General features: G+C 47.5%; 1 pseudogene; it reads left to right on the plus strand.

The window, feature by feature from the left end:
* Positions 1–4,932: 4,932 nt before the first annotated feature.
* The window catches only part of LOC119442804 (protein argonaute-4-like), a 70,961-nt pseudogene continuing 53,700 nt past the window's right edge, over positions 4,933–22,193 (plus strand).

Raw genomic sequence — 22,193 nt, forward strand, 5'->3', positions numbered from 1 at the left:
CTACTCAGCTCGATTTCGCGGGGAATAGTACGCTGGAACATTCCATATATACTGGTCGAAAAACCTGCAGACTCGCTTTTCAAAAGCTCACGCAGCGCAGGACAGCCGCCAGCTTCAAGTTACCTTCACCCAGCCAGCAGCGGAGTCCCCAGTGGAGTCCCCCAGTGACGTCACACGCGAGATGACGCCACTCAAAGATCTCATACCTTGCTATCTGAGGCTCTAGCCGGTTGCCTGAGGACGAAAACATACCGGAGCAAATATTCGGAACTAGATGAGGCATGTGAATACTGCAGCAAATATCCGGAGACCACTCAGTACATGCAAATGGAATGTGAAAGCATTCACCCCGTGAAATTGCTGCGCTTGCCGCTTTCACATTGCTGCGAAAGTGCTTTGATTTCCATTAAGTAGCACGACAGCTTGTTTCCACAAGCTACAGCTATTTCGCGTGAATCTATGTAAACCGTAAAAGCACTACTAAATCTGCTTCGTGTCAGCCAATTAAATTTATTACCCTGATCAGTCAACAATCAAGTCAATAAGCAATCTGAATTTTTAGACATTGTGTGTATGAACTATATTTGACTTGTTTTGATCTACTTTTAGACATTTTCGATAGGGCTATCGACTCAGCCCAATTTCATGCAGCCTGATGGTGGTATTTATTAAACTTGTATATTTCGTTGCAACGCACTGTAACACTAAAAAATTATTGCATTCTTATTACATAGTCACCAGACATGACTTTCTAACCATCGTACCCCCTTCCACTCACTGCTGAAATCGTGTAAACATGAGCCTACAGCGCTGGTGCAATGACTGCTGCTAGAAAGGACTCCGTGACAGTAAATTTAGAGGCCTGCGCAGGGCGAAAAATGAGCTGGCCTGGTGTAACAAAGATGCTCCGTACGAGGCAGGTGCCACGGGCCAGCTGTGGCAGCTTCTCATCGTGGAACAGGCTGCATAGAAGGTGTGCCTGAAAGATTCTGCTACACACTCGGAATCCTGCACACTTTTTTGAGCCTGTTTCTCCGATAGCGACGGCTACAGCAAGAGAGGGAAGTATGGCGAGCGGGAAGCCTTCCGTTGTATTACTATCAACTTCTGCTTAACGTGTGGACAAGTATGCCCATCTAGTATACGAAACCCAAAACTAGAATACAGCCTGCAGTGTAATGCCGTCTATGAAAATTTTGTCAGAACATCTGCTCTAAGGGCGGCCGGCGCTGCACTTTGGCCCCTTTCGGCGTGGCCACGGAAGCAAACGGGTTAAGCAGCGTACGTGCTACAGGATGTCTCTTTTAAAGAGGCCACGTTTAGTGTTCAAATGCAATGAATTGGTTGGGGATGCCATTTGGGAACATTAAGGGCAGGTTTAAGTGTCCTCCTTAAATCGGTAAATGAACCCTAGCTTGAGGCACCACTGTAAATTGAAAATTTAGTTTAACCATGTCGAATTATGTTAATTCAACAGAACTCGCTGAAGAATTGAACTTTTAATCCCTTTTGCTGCCTTACGCTTTTCAAAATTCTGAATTTTTTATTCAGCGAGTTCTATCTAATCAAGAATTCGACTCCATGCGAGAACTCTCTACACAAACGTCAGCTCTGAGGACATTAATTACATCATGTCTAGTATATCTAGAAGCCACACCCAAATGAAGCAAACAAATAATGAAGCTGTAGATATAGCGTACATGTGTTGCACGTGAAGAAGTTGCTTAAGCACGAGAAAGCGCACATTTACAAACAGAAACTTCTTTACCGTACTTTCCGGTGTATAAGACGCGTTTTTTTCGGAAATTTTTTGCCGGTGCGTCTTATAAAACGGTGCGAATTATGTACGTTTTTTTTTCGGAAAAGCTGCCGGCAAAATCGGATTCGATGCTATGGCCACGCGAAGCGCGCTGGTTAACTTAATTGCTACGGGTTCTGTGCGCACTATCGAGGTGGCGGGTAGGTTCTTCTCGTGATCGAGTTCCCGAGCGCCGTGCGAAAAGGACAGAGCAGCAACGCAAGCGGCGGCAGGCCGACCGCGAGTCGGCCGATCCCGAATTCCTCGCATCTGCAGATCGCTTTCAAGATACGGCGCGCGCCGCTGCGCTAACTACGCAGTTGCTACCAGAGTACAAGCCCCCCCGTCTCCCTCCCTCCCGCGCTGCCTTCCCGCTTTCCTCCATTGTGCGCGATTCGGCTCACCGTCAGACGCTTTCACTCGCACATACAGCATACGGCGCGCGGGGACGATGTTATCGTCCTTGGACTTTACACGGAACATCACGGCAACCACGACGGCAGAAATGCGCCTGGAGTGGAAATATATGGCACACGTACGCTTGCCCGTGACCCGCGTTCACGGAGTGACACTTCACTATAATTTTTTTTAAATCGCTTCCCAAACGAACAGGTGCGTCTTATACACCGGTGTGACTTATGTACACTTTTTTCCGGAAAAACTGCCGTTTTGAGGGGGGTGACTTATAGACCGCAAAATACGGTTTATAGAAACTTTGCCAGGAGAGAAGGTGGCAAAGACTTCCGACGCTGTTGGACAGGTGTCCAGTTTTGATCTGGTCGGAAACCTCAGAGTCGCCGCCAGAGGCGAGGGCAACAGTCGCGGACGCCGCGCGTCTGGTGTTTGTGGATGGCCTGTCGTCTTCAGGAACGGCGTCGGTGTCGAGGAAGGCCGGCTTAATGCGGTCAACGGAGACACTGTCTTCGCGTCCATTAAGGAACAGGACGAAATGCTTCGGGCAACGCTTGACGAATTTAAAGGGCCCGCCGTAAGGCGGCTGCAGTGGTGGTCTGACTGCATCATGCCGTACAAATACGTGTGTACAATCGCGGAGGGCACGACTGGTGAAAGATGGGCGTTAGTGTTGACGCGGCAGAATAGGAGACAAGTCTCTCATGGCATTCCCGAGGCGGCTGGCATAATCAGCCAGGAAGCCTTAAGGTCGTGCCAAAAACGAGCTCAGCTGAGGAGCAGGACGCATCCGTACGTATCGTGCTACGAAGGACGAGGAGGACGAGTAGTAGTCGCTCCGTCCAGGGTATCAGTGATTGTGAGGCCATGAGCGAGGCTTTGAGTTGGCGGTGAAATCGCTCAACCATGCCATTCGATATCGGGTGGTATCTATCCGTCGTCTTGATGTGGTTGACACCAAGCACCCGGGACAAAGTGGGGAAGAGCGCGGAGTCAAATTGACGACCTCTATCTGTTGTGATGGTCTTGGGAACTCCGTAACGGCTTATCCACACGGTGATGAGTCCGCGGGCAACTGACTCTGCCATGATGTCGATGAGCGGTAGTGCCTCAGGCCACCGCGTGAACCGGTCAACGCACGTTAACCTATACTGGTTGTGGTTCGATGGGGGCAAAGGGCCTACGAGGTCCCGGTGCACGTGACTGAAGCGCGAGTCAGGAGGCGAAAAGATACCCAGCGGGCTCCCTGTGTTACGCAGGACTTTGGTTTGCTGGCGTGACGCACTGCCTCGGTAGTCTGCTTTGAGCGAGCTGAGTTCAGCAGCCAGCTGGTCCACTTTGCGGTTGAGCTCCTCGTTAGCTTGAAGGAGATGGTCCAAGCGGTCGTCGCGGACCGGCGCAAAGAGGGAAGAGTCACGTTGTCTCTCGATTCCAGATATGGCCGGCGTGCCGACATCCATAATTTTGTCGGCCATCTGTGCCAGTGAGTCGAGGGTTTCTGTGGAGGACACGCTCATGATCATCCGCACCTGCTGTGACAGTCGCTGTAGGAAGAGCTCCCGTATAATGGATGCGTCCAATGCAGCAGACTGGTCCGCAATCAGATGCCGCATGCGACGCAGAAGTTCCGTGGTCGTTCGGTCCCCGAGCTCCTCCGCGGTAAGTAGTTGCTGCAGCCTACGCTGTTCCGACTCAGTTGTCCGGCGTATAGACTGTCGTAGGGTGTGTCAGGAGGCGGAGAGCGCAGAATGTCCCTTACGATGGCGATGACAGCAGGTGGTAAAGCACCGATGACGTAGTCGTACCTTGCTGTTTGCGATGTTACTCGATGTCGCCGGAAGAGAGACTCGACGCTCAGAAACCAGAGTTCTGAGTCCGACTGCCATATGTGCATTACCCTTGGTCTGATGGTGGCAGCACGGACTGCTGTCGCACACAAAGCAGTGCTTCCGGTGCTACACCGACTCGCGCAGCTTCTAGGTGCGGCGAGCGCAGCAGATACGCATCAAATTCCCTACATATAATTCCTAATGCGATGCGATCGCGTTCATATGCATTGCGAGCGTAAATTTACGCCTCTCAACCCGGCCACCGTTGTCTGGCGCAATAACGTGAGGTGCTTTCCTAGCGCATTAGCCCCGTTTACATGGATGCGATGCGCTAGAAAGTGTCGCATTCGTGTAAACGCGGCCATTGCCAAAGCTGACTGTAGCAATCCTAATTCAACCGTGTTTCTTCTGCTCGGTCACGAGCAAAAAATAAATGGAAATATCAGTCATCGCTTAGTGAAGTATAAACGCTGTTCTTTTTTTATCATTGTTTCGCAAGAAGTATCAGATACCTACCTGCCCACCCTTTAAGGGGGGTAGGTGGGTCCTAAATGCAAGAATTTGTTTATATCTATTCTACGAGGTGTGGCACTGAAAACTTGTACATATATGTGATGTTATGTGCTTATTTTCAATATTTCAATTCGTTTATCTGATTTGATAAATATTTGATCCGTCTGATTTTCAATCGTTTATCTCCTTGTATTGAAATTTTATGCAAGCTTTGAAGCAATCCTATGGCGGCCTGCAAATAGAAGTTGAAGCAAGACAAGGGGCAGGGGAGGGGAAGAGAATAAAGAAGTGTGATATAGAACAAAATGGAGTCGGTGTTGCGCAGCTACTAAGTGCAGTTTTATTACATATTTTGGCGAAGTCGACAGGATACGATCCATGATGTGGGTAACCTTCTTCGTTCAGCCAGACAAAGACAGCCTCGTCTTCACGAAGTACGCGCTCCCTGGAGACCCGCCAGTCGATCTTCCCGTCGACGTGACGACAGGTGAGCTCGTATCTGTCGTTCTGTAGAAGGCATCTATGTCTCTGGACGAACTCTTAGAAAAAGGGTCCGTGAAGATAAATCTTCAAGGCTCCCTTTTCAACCGCCTTGTGCTACCGCAAGTAGAGAAGTCAGCCGCATCGGAGGCAAGTTACCATTCAGATCTATCCGTTGTGCTTCAGGCGATTCAGCTTCAACAAAAGCAAGTTTCCCAGCAAAATGAAATGATTCAGACTCTTGTCACGGCTCTCAGTCTCAAGGAAAGCGTTCCTACAGGGTTGTGCAACCTGAACCGTTCGATGGTTTATCGGGAAATCCAGAAGCTTGGATTGCGTTTTTTGAATACGCCTGTCAACAAAACGGCTGGTACACAGATGAAAGAAGAGTGAAGCATATGCTCCCTTTTCTAAATGGCATAGCAAGAAAATGGTGCGAGCTGCGTATCACGGGAGATCATTGTGGTGCATGGAGCACATGGAAGGAGAGCTTCATCTCGTCTTTTCGTGGCAGCCCGCTTGAGCGATGGGATCAAGCGATATTTTATCGCTATATGTCTGGAGCTGTGCTTGAGTATTTCTTCGAAAAACGTCGACTACTTCAACTTGCAGAGCCGGAACTTCCACTGGAGTCTGCTATAATGCTGATAATACATGGCCTACCTCGGGAATCGCAACGACAAGTTCAAGCTGCAGCACCAAAAACTATGGAGGCTTTGCTGGAGTCACTTCAAGAGATCGCCTGCCATTGGACGGAGAGGACGACAAAGCCGCATCGGGAAGTTCAAGGGGCAGAAGCATCGAGGAACAGAGAGTATCCTGAACGCTTACCAAAGCCTTCGCAACAGGGAAGTCACCAAACGTCGTGGCATACTACAGAAAAGGAATCATTGCCCGAGGAACGCATTTTGCCCAGCCAGAAAAAAACTAATAAATGAGGGTTATCAGTCTGACCCTATGACAAAAAACGAGGCTGTTTGTTCGATTTCTACGAGTCTGTTACACGTCGAACTTGAAGTTAATGGACAACGTATATGAGCACTTATAGACAGCGGAGCTTCTGTGTCCATTCTTAAGAAAAGCAACGCTAACCCACAAGAGGTGTTCCGAGGAAGGTCGGTTCTTGTGCGTGGGTATGATGGAAGCAAGAGAGAGTATTTTGAGTGGGCACGCCTGAAATTAAAGTACCAATCTAAAGAGGCAGAGGTAGTCGCATTAGTTTTAGATTCTGTGGAGTACGACTTCCTCCTATATCGTCCGGACATGAAGTTGTTGAGACTGAATATTTATTGGGACGATACGGTGTCTGTTGATCAAGAGGCTGACCAGACAGAGTCTGAACAAAAAGAAGACCACCTACGGATGCTGAAGAAAGACAGTGTAATACCTCAACTCTAGCCCAAACTGGTCTGCTTGGGAGGATATCCACCGGCGACAACCAAGTTCGAAGTTCCATTTCACCTGTCCGACAAAACAGTTGTAAGAAAAAAACCATACAACTCGACGAGAGAAAAGAAGGCGTGGCTAAAAGAAGACCTTCAAAAGATGTTAGATGCCAATGTAATTCGCCCATAGGTGTCTCCCTTTGCTTCACCTATCACCATTGCTCCAAAAGAAGACGGCAGCTGGCGGCTATGTACGGACTACAGAGCAGTAAATAACCAAACCCTGTTGATTCCTTTTCCAATGCCGAGGATAGACGACATCATCGATGAAACCGGAGGCTGTACCTGCTTTTCTCGGATAGACCTGTGTAAGGGCTTCTGGCAGGTGCCACTACAAGAAGACACCAAGCCATACACAGCATTTACGACTTCATTTGGCCTATACGAATACAATCGCCTTCCGTTTGGATGGAAAAGCTCACCTAGTTGGTTTCAAAAGAAGATGAACACAGTTTTGAATCCCTATATTGGACTCTTCTGCAATGTTTACGTAGACGACATTATCATATACTCTAAAGGTGAAACGTTGCATGAAGAACACCTGGCTCATATGCTGGCAGCGTTATCTGATGCTAAGCTAAAAGTTAATTTCAAGAAAAGCGAGTTCTTCAAAACTAAGGTGACATTTCTCGGTAGAGTTTTGGACGGAACAACGAAGAACACGAAAGAAGAATCGGTAGCTCGCATCGAAAAACTAGCAAAGCCGTACGATGTGCACTCACTTCGTGTATTTCTAGGCTTGGCAGGCCATTTCAGAGCGTTCACTCAAGATTATGCTCTGAAAAGTCGCTGCCTGACAAGATTGGCGCAGAAGGATGTCCCCTTTTATTGGACAGAAGAATGTGATGACGCTTACCGAGAACTGGTCCGAATCATTTCTTCTGATCCTATCTTGTGCTTACCAGACTTTGCGCTGCCCTTCGAATTGCACACCGATGCTTCGCACTATGGAACGGGAGCAGTCTTATATCAGAGAGACTCATCACGACCACCAAACCAACAGCTCCGTGTAGTTGGATACTACAGCTACACATTCAACAAAACTGAATTGAGCTATACCACAACAGAAAAAGAAGCTCTCGCCGTTTTAAAAGCCGTCCGCTACTTCCGTTCATATTTGGAAGGCGCGAAGTTCAAGCTATACACAGATCACGAAGCACTAACGTACATATTGAAGATGGCCGAACTGAAGGGAAAGATAGCCCGTTGGGTGGGTGAACTTCAGCAGTTTGATTTTGAAGTAGCTCATCGCCCGGGAGCTTCTATGAAGGATGCCGATGCAATGTCGCGATTAGCCATTATGCTTCCCGACAGTCATAAAGAGGCAAATGTTGCAAAGATATGGGAAGGAACCGAGGTTTTGCAACGCACTAAAAATGGACGAGTTGCAGTTCCTACATCATTGTTTCCAAAAATATTGGAACTGTATCATGATAGCCCCGAATCAGGAGGCCATGATGGCTTTTGGAGAACCTACATGAAATTGACAAAAAGGTTGTCATGGCCTCGTATGAAGCAAGAAACAAAAGAATATGTACTATCATGTCATCAATGCCAGAATAACAAAGTAAAATTTAAGCAACCAACGCAAAAAATGGTTATACCACAATATTCTACCACACCATTTGAGGTTATTCATCTAGACTTCGCAGAACTACGAAAAAAGTCTGAAGGAGTTAAGAAGACACAAGCCTTCCTGTTGTGTATCGATGAGTGCACCAGGATGATTGCCGCAAGACATGGTAAAGAAGATGCCAACAGCGTACTTTCTTTTTTGAACCGGAAAATGTTTGACAACACAAAAGTAATTGTCTCCGACAATGGACCTGCCTTCCGAAGCCGTCGGCTACAGGAATGGGCTGAAAAACGTAACATTAAGTTACGGTTCACTGCACCCTATCATCCCGCCGCAAATGGGCTAGCTGAAAGGGCTATCAGAGACATCAAACAATACATTAGCATGTATCCTTCATTCGCTGGTGGTTGGAAATGCTCTCTGGAAGCGGCAGTAGCTCACCACAACCGCTCGTATACCACCGGCCTGGGATGCACTCCTCTATTCGCTGCAACTGGGGAACCACCTTATCTGCCTGCGGATTTCAGCCCTGGCATTGACAAGAACATAAAGCTCACAGAAGCAGCCAGAACTGAAGATAGTACATCAAGTTATCGTGAAAGAATAAAGAGAAACTTTGACAAGAGGCATAATACAACGTTGCCAAACATCGACGTTTGGTGACTTCGTGCTGGTAAAAAGAGGGCCAAGCCTGAACGCGGCCTATAACGGTCCATTTCGTGTGATGAAGACGGCAAGTCAACAAAGACACTTAAAGACCATATGGTACATTGGTCCCAATGACACCATGGAATCCGCTGCTATTGGAAATATATTCAAGTATCATCCCAGGAGGGATGCAAACAATGCTGGGGGGAATGAAGCAATCCTATGGCGGCCTGCAAATAGAAGAAGTTGAAGCAAGACAAGGGGCAGGGGAGGGGAAGAGAATAAAGAAGAAGTGTGATCTAGAACAAAATGGAGCCTGTGTTGCGCAGCTACTAAGTGCAGTTTTATTACAAGCTTCATTTAATTATTTTCTGCAAAGATTGCAAAATATGTATACCTTATCATTGGTTATTGTATCAATTGCTTCTGTATGATTCAAGGAATGCAATAAGACCAACCTTATTGCTCTGCCTTACCTAGAACAAGAGTAGGGTGACTTCAAAGTGAGACACAAGAAAAACACTTTTTCGAGTTACAAATTCAATACGTGGCAACTCGGGTTCTAGTTAATGCAGAGCAATAATCTGGTATTATTGCATTTCTTGAGTCATACAGAACCCATTGATACCCTATTTAGCGATATCCATGGAACACATATCTTGGAAATCTTTGCGGAAGATAATTAAAGGAAGCTTGCATAAAAAAAGTTGTCGCAGTTTCACCTGAAAGGCGAAGCATCAATTGCGATAGCAAATTTGTAGAGAGCTATACGGAGTAAATGATATTAGCTTTATCAGCTGTATAAACTTGGACATGCGGCAGCACCGGCAACACGCAGAACTGTTGTCGACGCCGTCGGCGTTTTGCCCGCGTTCGCTCAAAATGCGTGCGGCGTTGGTGACTGTTGCCGGAGCCTCTGATATAAATAGGCAATTCCCCCTGCCCCCCCCCCTCCCCCACGGCCTCTCGCGCGTAGGAAGAAGGCCCGCTGATTGGTTGCCCCATCGGAACTTCCGGCAGGAGAGCTAGAAGCACTTCCGGCTATGTTGTTTGAAGGAAGGCGCGACGTGAGGCCGGCGTATCGATGTTTGGACTGCTTGGTGGAATCTGTGATGAGCTGATTCTACATCGTGAATATTGTCGAGATGACAAGCGACTACTTTAAGGCGCTTAGCACCGAAGCAAAAGATCGGTATCGCCAAAAGCTGACGTTTAGAGGCAGAGAGCTGCCTGATCCGCTGGACGATGATGTCATGCGATTTTCGTTTTCGCCGGGCTCCAAACACCTTCCCTCAGTTACAACCCCGGAGCAACAAGCGGAGCATCTTAGTGAGGACATGCAATGAACGCAGACTGTTGTCTTCAAGACAGGTGATGGGACTGCCGAAAACTAGAAAACTTTAATGGCACTTTTTTCTTCTTTCTGGGGTTTTACGTGCCAAAACCAGTTCTAATTATGAGGCTCGCAGTAGTGGAGGGTTCCGGATTAATGTTGTCCAGCTGGCGTTCTTTAACGTGCCCTACAACACAAGCACGCGGGCGTTTTTGCATTTCGCAATGACACTTTTATTGCTGTAAGATGGAGGATGAAGTGGTAAGCTGTGCATGTGTACATGCACATGTTTTCTGCGTCATATGCCTTGTTTCTTCTTTTCAATATACATTCACAAATAACTGTACATTCTCAAAAGTCATTTAGTGCAAGAAGCCTAGGTCGACTGAAATGGGACTAACTTAAATGCTCACGAATTTACCACACTTCTAACAAAATGAAAACTCTAGTATTGGGCACGAGATTGCAATCCATATTTGGCCTCCGTTAATTCGTAAATGCTTTTAGAATGTGGCCGAAACTTCCTACATGCGTGCACGGAAATCGCTAACTTTTCTGCAATTCTGCTCTGCGATACCGATAGGAATGCTCACATGCCATCGCGGTGGCTCAGCGGTTAAGGTGCCCGTTGCTGACCCGAAAGACGCCGTTTGGGCCCCGGCTGTCGCATTTCGACCGAGGCGAAATGCTAGAGGTCCACGTACTGTGCGATGTTAGTGCACGTTAAAGAACCACAGGTGGTCTAAATTATCCGGAGTGCTCCACTGCGGCGTCCGTCATAGCCCGAGTCGCTTTGGGACGTTAAAAAAGTTGCAGTGGCTTAGCTCTGCTATGCCAGGATATACGTAGCGTTAGCAAAGGTTCAGCTGATTGACGCCGCTTTGCTAGACGTTCGTCCCTTTGCTCCAGTGTCTCCGCAGCACGTTTAGCCTTCTTGTGTTCATTCCTCCTACGCTCAACCGCTAATTGCCAGGCAACTACTTCGGGATCCGAAGAATCAAGCTTCTCCGTTCTTCTGCGCTGTTGAGCAGCATTTGCGCTCTCCTTCTCCATGGCTATACCACACTGGCAAACGCCAGTCAGAAGCGCAGCGGCTCCAGCGCAGTGTCAGACGGCGACTGCACAGTGAGCGCGCGCCGGCGCCAGTGCGTCTACCACGGCTACGACGTCACTCCTCTGGAATGCGCAGACCGGCGGCGGTGAGTCGCGCGCGGCGGCGGCGGAGTGCGCGAGAGGTGCCGGCTCCGGTGGCTCCGGTGCGCAAGCCGTGTGACATCACGGATCCTTGCGCATGCGCACCACGGCTCTTGATGTGCCGCGCGAAACGGGCTTGGCTAGGCCAGTGTAGCTAACGCTACAAAATGATAAACCAATGCGCACATGTACCTAGGTAGTAAAGCTGCAGAAGTACACTTGTGCCCCAGATACGAAAAACATTAAAATAAAACGGTGGCAGCATGGCACCCGCTAAACAATAATTTTAACTCAAGTTCGTAGCATGGCGATCCACGCCGAGGCAAGAAACTGGACGAGCGGGCAAACTCAGGGCGAGAGTCGAGCTGCTGTCGCTTGAGTTACACGGCCAGAACGATCGTGCAGTAGCACTTTTATTATTCAGGATTATAACATTCCGGCTACTCCACGTAGTAACGTACCTTGGATGAAGTGAGCAGAGCAAATCTGGGAGCTCTTGGTAGGCTCCCAGATTTGAAAAAAACACCGTTGACGAGTAACCTTAATGAAAACAGTCGATGCTCCAAGAGCTACTCACCGTCACGCAACACACTGAATGCCACAAGTCGCACTTATATCAATATACCCGAAAAATAACACAGAATATGCGCAGGACGAGCGCGCGAGTGAATAAATACCAGCAAAAACGAGCAAAAGGAACGGCTACCGGAAGTTTCCTGGGGGCGCCGGATTCCGGCGCACAGCGTTGCCAGAGCGCGGTAGCGCTGGATGAAACCGTCTATAACAACGGTAATGCTATACACACACCGTGAAAAAATTTGAATTTCACATTTACTTCGCTATGTGATAATTTGTTACATCCATGCTCGTTAAATTGAAGTTAGACTGTGCCCAAGTTGTTCTGTATTCTGCCCCCATCAGAATGCTGCTGCTGTGATCACCAAACTAGGTGGAAAGTACGCACCTTCAAGATGTTGAGATTGGGCACGACAAATCGGTATTCTGGCACTCGATCTTCGCACCCGCTACGGTGGTTGAGGTGTAGGTGAATGTGCAGGCTGCGCTGGTCATGCTGGAATGTTGCGTCCACCCAATAGCTAGGGTGGCCATGAAAAAGATATACAGAAAGAAGGTATCGTGCTGCACGTATGAATGATCTGAACCACTCCTGTGTTGTACAGTGCAGCAGCGGACAAAACACCATACCGGTGCAATATGCAATGCATTCACAGCAACAGCTGCAGGTAATTCAAAGGCACAATAATCAGAAACACCATATTTACTCGGTTAAGACTGGTAGTTTTATTAAGGTGACTGACGGGGCTAGTTGGTAATTCATACTGGTAATATACAACGAGAGAAGAAAATGGGAACGAATAGCAGACACGGACAAGCGCCGACTTCCAACTGATTTTACTGACAGACATCTATATATGCATGTCCAGGAGCACATACAAAGAAAAAGAAATATTTCCACTGACAAGGAAACAAAAAAAGCAAACCGAAAGAACCATCATGGGGGCCTGCTGCGCATGCCCACACATTCCAAGAATCTCAGTTCCCCGTCAGATACCGTACACTTAATATGTTTATTTTCATTTGATCAGTATAAATAGGTTGATTATTACTGGAGATAATGAAGACCATACATATCCCTTTAAATGATAAAGCATTTCTTTGGATACCCTACCCCTGTTCTGTTTATCTGGCGCTGATACGATGACAGCGTAAACAGAATGAAAACAATCTACCCCTACTTGGGGATTGTCGGGTTCTACGTGCCAAAACCAAAATCTGGTTACGAGGCACGCTGTTTGAGGTTTGCACGTTAATGGTTGTTGGTGCCGATGTTTTACAGCAGCACTCGACATATTAAGCTGCGTTTTCTCTGGTTATACTTTGTGCGACAAGATGGCACCACCAATTTTGCTGTCTGTGCTTATGTCTCCAGCAATCCAGTATTCCACATACTGCAATTCTTTTTAAGGAATTCCTATACCACATTTACCGGCCAATCTTGGCACAGCAGTAAAACGGTGTTGCGCACAAACTGTATGTCACTAAGATGATCGCTGTTAATGTGTCACAATACAGGCAGTGAACTCTCAACTGTAGGTGTTTTGCCAAGGGGCCAAACCAGGCGACGTAAGGGCACTCTATGGTGCAGTCCACCTGGGAGATTGGTTCTTCGTAGAGGTTGCTGCTCTGCTTGCGGAATACCTCACGGAATGAAAATGTTGCGTCTACATCCAGCAGTGGGGCCTGCTCACTGAAGAAGGCTCAAAGATGGTATCTGTCGTGGCTTTCACCGCGATCCGACAGGATCCATCAGAGCTGAAGCTTCAGCTGGTGATATGTGGCGGGCATACTGCATAGCATTTGGGAAATTCAACTCTGGAATTTAATGCCACAAAGCTGTGCAATGGATTACGAGAAACCCAATAGTGGAGGGGGTGCTCTGGTTAATTTTGACCAGCTGTGGTTCGTAAGCACGTACCTAAAGCACAGAAGATTAGTGTTTTTGCATTACGCTCTCACCAAAATTCGGCCGTGAGTACTCCGAAATCGAATACTCGCCAGAATTCATGCTTTGCAGTAGAACATGACCACAAAGCCATCGCAATGAATGCGTTGCATTTGCTCCGTAATTAGTTCTAGTTCATTGAGAATCTTAGGTATCGTGGAGCAAGAAGCCAGTTCATTTGAAAATCATGCCGAGGACCCACATTGATTCTTACCATTCCAGATTCTGCACAATTTCTAGTGAGGGGTAAAGCGCGAGACACACGATGCGATTTTGCGCGCGATCCGCTGTACGACCGCCGCATCGGCCGCCGCACTCAACAAGTTCTCAACATATTCTGCGGCATGCGGTGGCGGATCGCCGGCGCCGCATGCGACCAACCTATTCGATATAGTCGTACGACTGCCCGATCAGTCGGACGGCCGCGGCCAATAACAGCGCCGCCAGCGTGTACGTCATGGTGACGTGGTAGAGCCGGCGGGGCGGGGCCAGCGAGCAAGCGATCCGATCGTCCCGGTGCTTTCTTTTTTCCCTGGTCGAGACGCTGGCCATTTGCCGCTGACGGCGTCACAAAAATCGGGTACACTTTGTTTCTGACACGAAATAAGCTATAGAATGAAGTGAACTCAAAACTGTGCATGTTATAAAACGTTGCGCGAAGTAGTAAATCGTATACGTGGTATCGATTCGGAAGCGGTCAGCGCAGACGCCGCAGCAGTCGTCTATGCGAAACGGCTCGCCTGACTGGTGTGTTTTCTCATCGCTACCAACGGCGTCGGGAAAACTTATTGTATTGCCACTTATGAGCGACATAAATGTTCAGACGTTGATTGTGCTGAAGAATATGGGCGCTTTATTGTCGTATTGTCGTATGCGGAGCTACACACCACACGTCGTTCGTAACATGTCTCCCGAATTGTCGTATGCGGCAAGTCGGTCTCCGACGCGTCGTACGACGGATCGCATGCAAAATCGCACCGTGTGTCTCGCGCTTAATAGAACATCCACTCATGTCACAAACAAAATTTCGTATGGACACTACTATGTATCTATGCTATCTGAAACTAGCCTTTTTCAGTGGTCCTAAATTTTATTGCAGCTTGCACTTAAGCAAACATTCACCTTTTAAGTTAATGCTTAACAATAAAACTGCAACAAAATGTATGGTCATAACTTGCTGGCTTTACTATTTTGCCAGACAGTGTCTTACCAATATTTGCACTGGGTCTACTCGCATTGTGCAAAGGTTTACTTGAATAGCCATAGTCTCCTGTGTGAAAACATGTCCATGCTTATGAGTAATTAGGCGACACCCAGAGTGGGATGTCACTGAAAGTTGTATTCACACCAATGCGTCTCGCCCGCAGTTTCAAGGTGCCTTCCAACTTTCTTAATTACAGGTTTCGGAAGAATAACGGACAAGTTAGTGTACCTGAAAATATCTACACAATTGCTCAGCAAGCCTAACATACAATTGAGAAAAAAAGAACGCTTAGCATTGTGTACCTGTTACAAAAAGAGCTTATGGCAACAAATCAAAACATTTTAGCAGAGAAAGAAAAGTTAGATCTTTCCAAACAAATTGGCTGTCAAGAAATGGTAGGCTGTGTTTTCATATGACAACGAAAAAGTATATCTGCCAGCTACAGCTGTCAGGTGCACTTCGATTTATCCAGTTTCAAATATAGCCACTGATGTTGGAGTCATGGTATTCATTACAAATCGAATAAACTGAGCGAAGTTTTGTCGCTATAAAGAAATAATTTTAAGAGGAAGCTTTAGCTCGGGGCCAACTTGGATGCCGCCCAATAAAATGCATTTAGAGGATGAAATGGGGTACTAAAATTGTCGAAAATAGGTTAATTATACACACACACGCACACACACACACACAAAAATCTGTAACTTTGCATCAAAAACAGATATCGCCGTTCTGTAAACTGCATCCATTAGAATCTGAATTTACAGCTCATATGTATTCATTACAATATTTTTATTGTAAAATAAAATGAAGTAATGTAATTAATTAATGTAATGTAATGTAATAAATGAAATAATTACAAACACGCCCGGCACGCGCACATTAGGAGCCAGCGACAGTCACGGACATCTAAGCTTTTGCTGTCAGGGCGACAGCACGGGATGTACGTGACGAAGCACCGATATTCTCTCTTCTTGAGGTCCGCTTTGTCCACTAATGCGCACTCAATGTGTCGTCACGCAGCCTCTAGGTTTGCTCAGTGCCAGCCGGCTCAACGCGACCCTCTGCGTGTCAGGTATAATCGGCATGTCATGAGATGTGCCTCTGCCTAATCTTGACGCCATCACCGTGACAGGCATCCGTCGCTGACCATCAATTATCCAATTGTGTTCTGCATGTCAAGCAAGGACCATAGGAAACCCACCGCTAGCCGTTTCATTCAGCGAGACCAGGTTGAACAAAAACGCTGATCTTAAGCCCTCCGAGCAGCAATTAAAGAACTAGCTAGCGCTTCTAGCAGCAGGCTTACATTTCGCTTCCAATACTCACTACACATTATCTCTCAAATGCAGCACATTTAATTAAAAATGCTTCGGCTTTATCTAAGAAAATCATTTCTGCTTATATAAGCAGCATCGGAGTTAGGCCCGAGCCACGGAGTAGGACGAACAGGAGAGTCAACTCCGCGCAACGCATTCGCTCGGGACAAACCGTGCAACGCGAACGCCGGGGGTCTATAGCTCATTCCTTTGCCCTCTTCTTCAGCTCCTCTTCACGCTTTCGCGCATGCTTTCTCCTTCCCTTCTGCTGAATGGGTGGATGTTATGAGCGTCCCCTTTGAAACGGGGGTAGTGGCTTGCGCCACCAAGCTCTTCTTATTTTGCCGAATGACCTACCTAACTTTTGAGAAAACACACAGATACAAAGAATTCTCAGCATCAAAAATTTTTAACCGTTACTGTTAACTGTGTTTTTGTAGGTCTGCGTTGTTTGTGGTCTTCCTACTTTTCTGCCACCAAACCTCCAATCGCATCTTACTAACCTTTATTGCGGGCATGTTTACTTTCTCCCTGCTATCTCGGAACCCAAGGGCTTCAAGAAGGCCAGAGGAGCGTAAACTGGTATCTGGGTGGATATCTTCACATTCCTGCTTCTCTCTTCGCGTAGCGCCCTCTGCCGAGGCACGTGGAAATCACTCAACAGCATGCTTCCATGTGCGCATGCGCTGAGTTGCGGAGGCCGGCGGCGACGGCGGCGTGGATCGGGCAGTGCGGCACGCGTACAGCGTGTCGTTTGCTAGTTTGCTATTCACCCTTTTCGCGGAGCAGATTGTTCTCAAGAAACGAGATGGCGCCTTCGGCGGTGCACCATACGTTGCATCAGCGAATGCGCACGAATACGAAACCATTACCGCTTCTGCCCTCTTTCCGTGCAATCAGCTGTCGGAAATGCAACTGCGTTTTCGCTCAAGCACTGTGCCCCATTCTTGCGGCAAAATGTGGAGCGGTGGATTGAAGACATCTGCCGTAGTCGGCTGCAAAAACCGTGGCTGGCATATTAAAGAATAGAACGAATGTGTCCAGATTCAGAAACCATTGCTACATACGGACAGCATCTGTTGCCGGCCCTTCTCAATGTACAACTTCCTTCGCAGATAAAAAAATCACTTCACAAAAACTCATGTCAGAGTTGTATAGCTAACATCCAAAGACTTCAACCCCTGGAGCATCGGCAAGAATGAGTACCGCTCGTTAAACCATGACAAAGGGAGTAGCGTCATTTCCTGGCATATTATGTTTTGCGCACGTTATGTGCACACATCTACCCCAACTTGAGCGCAAACTTACGCGCACCCTATCGCCAACGTATTAAGAAAATGGGAAGGGGCACACACTTCAATCAATGCGCCAAAGAATAGATAACAGCGACTATACCGACAACACACGAATGGTCGAAGCCGAATGTTTCGTGACGGTCCCCAGGAGTATGCGAGTTGTTAGCGATACTATATATTTGCTGCCAGCTATTACAAAGAACAGAAAAGCTACGTTAGGAACCTTGTGTGCAGCAAGAACAAATCTATTGCAACTGGCCACACCCACGAGCGATTAGTCAGAAAAATCATCATATAGTGACGGCACCTACGAACTTCACTGACTGAGGAACCTGACACGCCGCTGCTTCTAAGTATTTGCCAAATAAAGAACAAGGAGCAAAACACAGTGATCCTGATTCCATTCCCAAGCGGAAAGCTAGGAATACATTTTTCGCCTCATATACTCAGCTCGCGCTGTTTCGACAAAGCTTATGAGCTGCGAAGCGCCTTTACATGTCCTGTGAAGCTGTAGCCAAAGCTTTTTGTCGACCACCCAGTCAGCGTCTACGACATCTCCGGAAGCAGAGGTTTCCTGAGCCGCACCGGCCATCAGGTACATCCATTGTAAACACGGAGGCAGCTGAGGCAAGCAATGGACGCGTCACCACGTGAGCAAACGTGGCAATGCCCACGGGATCATCGCGAAAAGGGTCAATAGACGAGACTACCTAAAGTTTGCCCGCGCAGCACCAGCGCCAAAGGCTCCCCTAGCGGACCGATGGAAGTGTCGAAGGTCTTCGCTGTGCCAGCGCGCGCCCGTGTTCTGTACGGCGCGAGCGCTCGTGTGCGTTGTTTCCGCGATGGTGAGCGCGACCTCATCAACCAGGAAAGGTGGCACGCAGTACTGCTTTGTTGTTGATTGCCACACAACAGCCTCGAAAACACGAAAGGTCGAAAGCTGCCCGGGAAGTACTACTGAATTTCGGGGAGGTGGTACGAGGACAGACGACAAGCATGGATAACTGCAGTGCGCCGAGTCAAGTAAGTCACTCACTTTCACTTTCGCGTGCAATATCACAACCGCTCGATAAAAAAAGCAATAGTAATATGCCTCTTTTTACAACTGAACAAGTAACTCAGGGCGATATAAAATACAGACACAAGAAAGGGAGAAACAAAGACAAGCGCTACTCACAACTGTTTAATGCAATGGAAGGATTGTACATACATATATATCGTCTTGTCACGCATGCGCAAACCAGACAATAAGAAAGGCACGTGTACATTCAAGACGGTTACACAAGAAGTCAAATTCGGCATGAAGTAAAGAGATAGACGGTTCACTTACAGACTGATCTCTGTTCTGCTTGATAAAGAAGGCCTCCAGTGCAAGACGAGAAGAGGCATTGCCATTCCTGCCCGCTGAGTTACTTGTTCAGTTATGGAAAACCAACTAGCCCAACAAATAACTATTCTAGAATACATGCCTCTTTTTAGCGCATGGCCGTTTGTTTAGTCCTGTCGCGTAGTTGAATTGTACAGTGACATCCGCCGTGTTAGCTTAGCGGTAAATGCATACGTGTTGCGCCGCTAAGCTCGACGACGCGAGCTCAATTCCCAGCCACCGCGGCCGCATTTCCATGTGGGCGAAATGCAAGAACACCCTTGTTACCGTGTACTTTGATTTCTGTGCACGCTAAGGAACCCCCAGTGGTAAAAATAATTCCCAAGACCGCCATTACAGCGTGCCTCAGAATGATTTCGTGGTTTTGGTACGAAATAAAACTAAATGCAAACATAAAATGGATAATAAATTTTCTTTCTTTTCTGTGAAATTTGTGGATATTGTATCCCGTTATGACTGGCGGCTGTTATCTGAAGTCTTGTGTTACCAAAGCATTCATTACTTTGAGAAACTAACAGATATTATAAACTCATATACGTCTGCATCCTCCATATCTCGTTGGTACTCTACCCCTAGAAACCCGTGGATCACTAGAGGGCTACTGCGCAGTATAAATAAGAAAACGTAATCTTTACAAAAAAAGTTAAACGAGCCATTTAACCTCGCCCTAAGGGCCCGTTTTAAAATGCATTCAAATACTTTCGCCCTCTTACTGAAACGGGCTAAAAGAACCTACTACCAAAAGGAAGTGCTCGAAAATGGGAATGACTGCAGAAAAAATTGGAACGTAATATAATAATTTTTAAATCTAAATAATCACGACGCGCTTGTGACAGAATTTACGGACGGCACCAGCTCTCTACCTAATCCTATAGCTGTCGCCAATTGTTTTAATGAATCATTTTTCAAGAGGTTACATCCGTTGTCACTACCTTGCCTAGGTATTCTCGTTCGCCTCTCTTTTTTCATAAAACCGACTTCCCCAGATGAAGTTCTTCGCACTATAGTAGGTCTGAAGACCACAGGCTCTGGCCTAGATTCAATTTATCCATCTAAAATTAAACTTGTTGCTCTTGAGTTATCTTTTGTCCTTTCTGATATTATTAACACTCCATTGCATACCGGCCTTTTTCCAACGAGTCTCAAACAAGGAAAAGTAACACCTGTATTTAAAAAGGGAGATAGAAATGAAATGTATTTTCAAATTATCGCCTATAACCACGTTCGATTTTTATAGTAAAGTAACTGAGAAGCTCATTGTTAATCGCCTAACGAACTACCTAACAAAATGTAGCCTTTTCACACTTAATCAGCTTAGTTTTCGTGCAAACTTCTCAACCGAATTAGCTTTGATAGAACTGATAGCATAAAGCAGTTTATCGATAATGGGCAGGGGCGGCTGTTTATTCAACTAAAGCTTTTGTGTCACAAAAGAGCGCTTAATCCAAGCGCGTGCCGCGTGTCACGCAAGCCAGCTAAAGAACACGCCGGCCCCGCGGCAACTTCCAACAGAGGGGGAGAGCGCATACGCCTCAAACAACGACCTGAACAACGGCGCCTAGAAGTCTAGAAGAGCATAGACGAGACGACGGTAACAAGAGAGAGAGAGAGCACACGCGCGCGCCGAGACACCTTCTCACCGGGCGAGTCAAGAGAGATAACTACAGCACACGCTACAGCATGAGCGCGCGCCAACAGGATGAGTCATCACCCCCCCCCCTCTTACAATGCTTCGACAGCAGCGGTTGAAGGTACGAGAAAAGAGTAGAAGCTTCCCAGGCTTTGGCCATGCTACGAAATCACGACTCCGAAAGGAAGGTTCGAGAACGCCTGTGGATGCTATATAACCGCCGTGCGAGAATCTTTCAGTGGAATTCAGGAGTACAGAGGAGTTCAGTCCGCACCAGTGAAGTGATGTAACGTGAAGACCGAGCGTCTGCGGAAAAAGGGGATTCCCCGGTGTTATGATCGGCTTGGAACTGCACCTGTGAAATGTGGGAATCAAGCTCGAGCGCCTTTCCCGTGACGAGATAATCCTCTTTCATCCCCGGGAGAGCGTCTGACGTCTACGGAGCAGACGAAAACAGCGAGCTACCAAGAAGGAAGACCCGAGGGAGAGGAGGTCGCCAACTTGACCGCCCGACAGAGGTCTGACACTTCCACAAGTTCCCCGAAGAAGTCATCGGCAGGTTATGCCTGGAATCTGTATCTCTCCAATGTGGGAAGCAAGCCCCGGCGCTTTTCCCGTGACGAGATAATCCCCTTCAGCCCCGAGAGAGCTCTCACCTCTACGGAGCAGACGAAAACGGCGAGCTACCAAGAAGGAGGACCCGAGGGTGAGGAGGTCGTCAACTTGACCACCGGAGAGAGGACTTCCCCGAAGGAAATGCCGGCCGCCACGAGGGGATTTAAGGCCGTCCTGGCCCCCGTGTTAATCAGAACCGCTCGAGACTCAGATAGAGTCAAAACCATGTACCAATGAAGTGAATACAATCTTTTCTATTTTTCATCATCACGATGCCCGCCTTCATCGTCGTTTCCTGATTCCTGCGGTGACGACCCACCTCACCCGGTCGAGATTAAATCAGCTGGTTGGCAGCAATGGGATACTCCACCCTTCGTCCTGGCTTCAGCAGAATGGTGAGCGCTTGACTTTCTTTGAGAATTTGCCAGGTTTTAGCTTGTGTGTTTTCTAAAACGGCGAATTAGTTTCTGTACGTGCAGGCTCCTGTTGAAAGCTTCCTCACGTCACAGCAGAGTAAGAAAGTCCTCGTTCGGGATTGACCATGGATTTGGGCAAACGGAAAAAGCCAGAGTTGTTATTACTTTGTGAAGAGCTGGGAATTGAGGTCGGGAAAAGTCAGAGAAAGCCACAGCTTATTGAGGCGATTGAGAAGTGCGGGGCTCTTGAGGACGAAATTTCAGAAGCATGGGAAGAGATAGAGAAACGAGCTGAGAAAGCTGAGCAAAACGCTGCAGAAGAGAAGGAAAGGCAAAGAGCTGAGAAAGCTGAACAAAACGCTGCAGAGGAGAGGGAAAGGCAAAGAGCTGAGAAAGCTGAACAAAACGCTGCAGAAGAAAGAGAAAGGCAGAGAGCTGATCAAAAGGAAGCTGCAGAAAGAAAGGAACGCGAGGAACAGAGAGCTCACGAACTAAGGCTAAAAGAACTAGACGTGCAGCGGGATCTGGCCAGGCAATCAGCAAATAACCTCTCAATAGATGAAAGGCATTCAGGTGAAG

The sequence above is a fragment of the Dermacentor silvarum genome, chromosome 1 (assembly GCF_013339745.2).
Source record: "Dermacentor silvarum isolate Dsil-2018 chromosome 1, BIME_Dsil_1.4, whole genome shotgun sequence".
Taxonomy (NCBI): Eukaryota; Metazoa; Arthropoda; class Arachnida; order Ixodida; family Ixodidae; genus Dermacentor; species Dermacentor silvarum.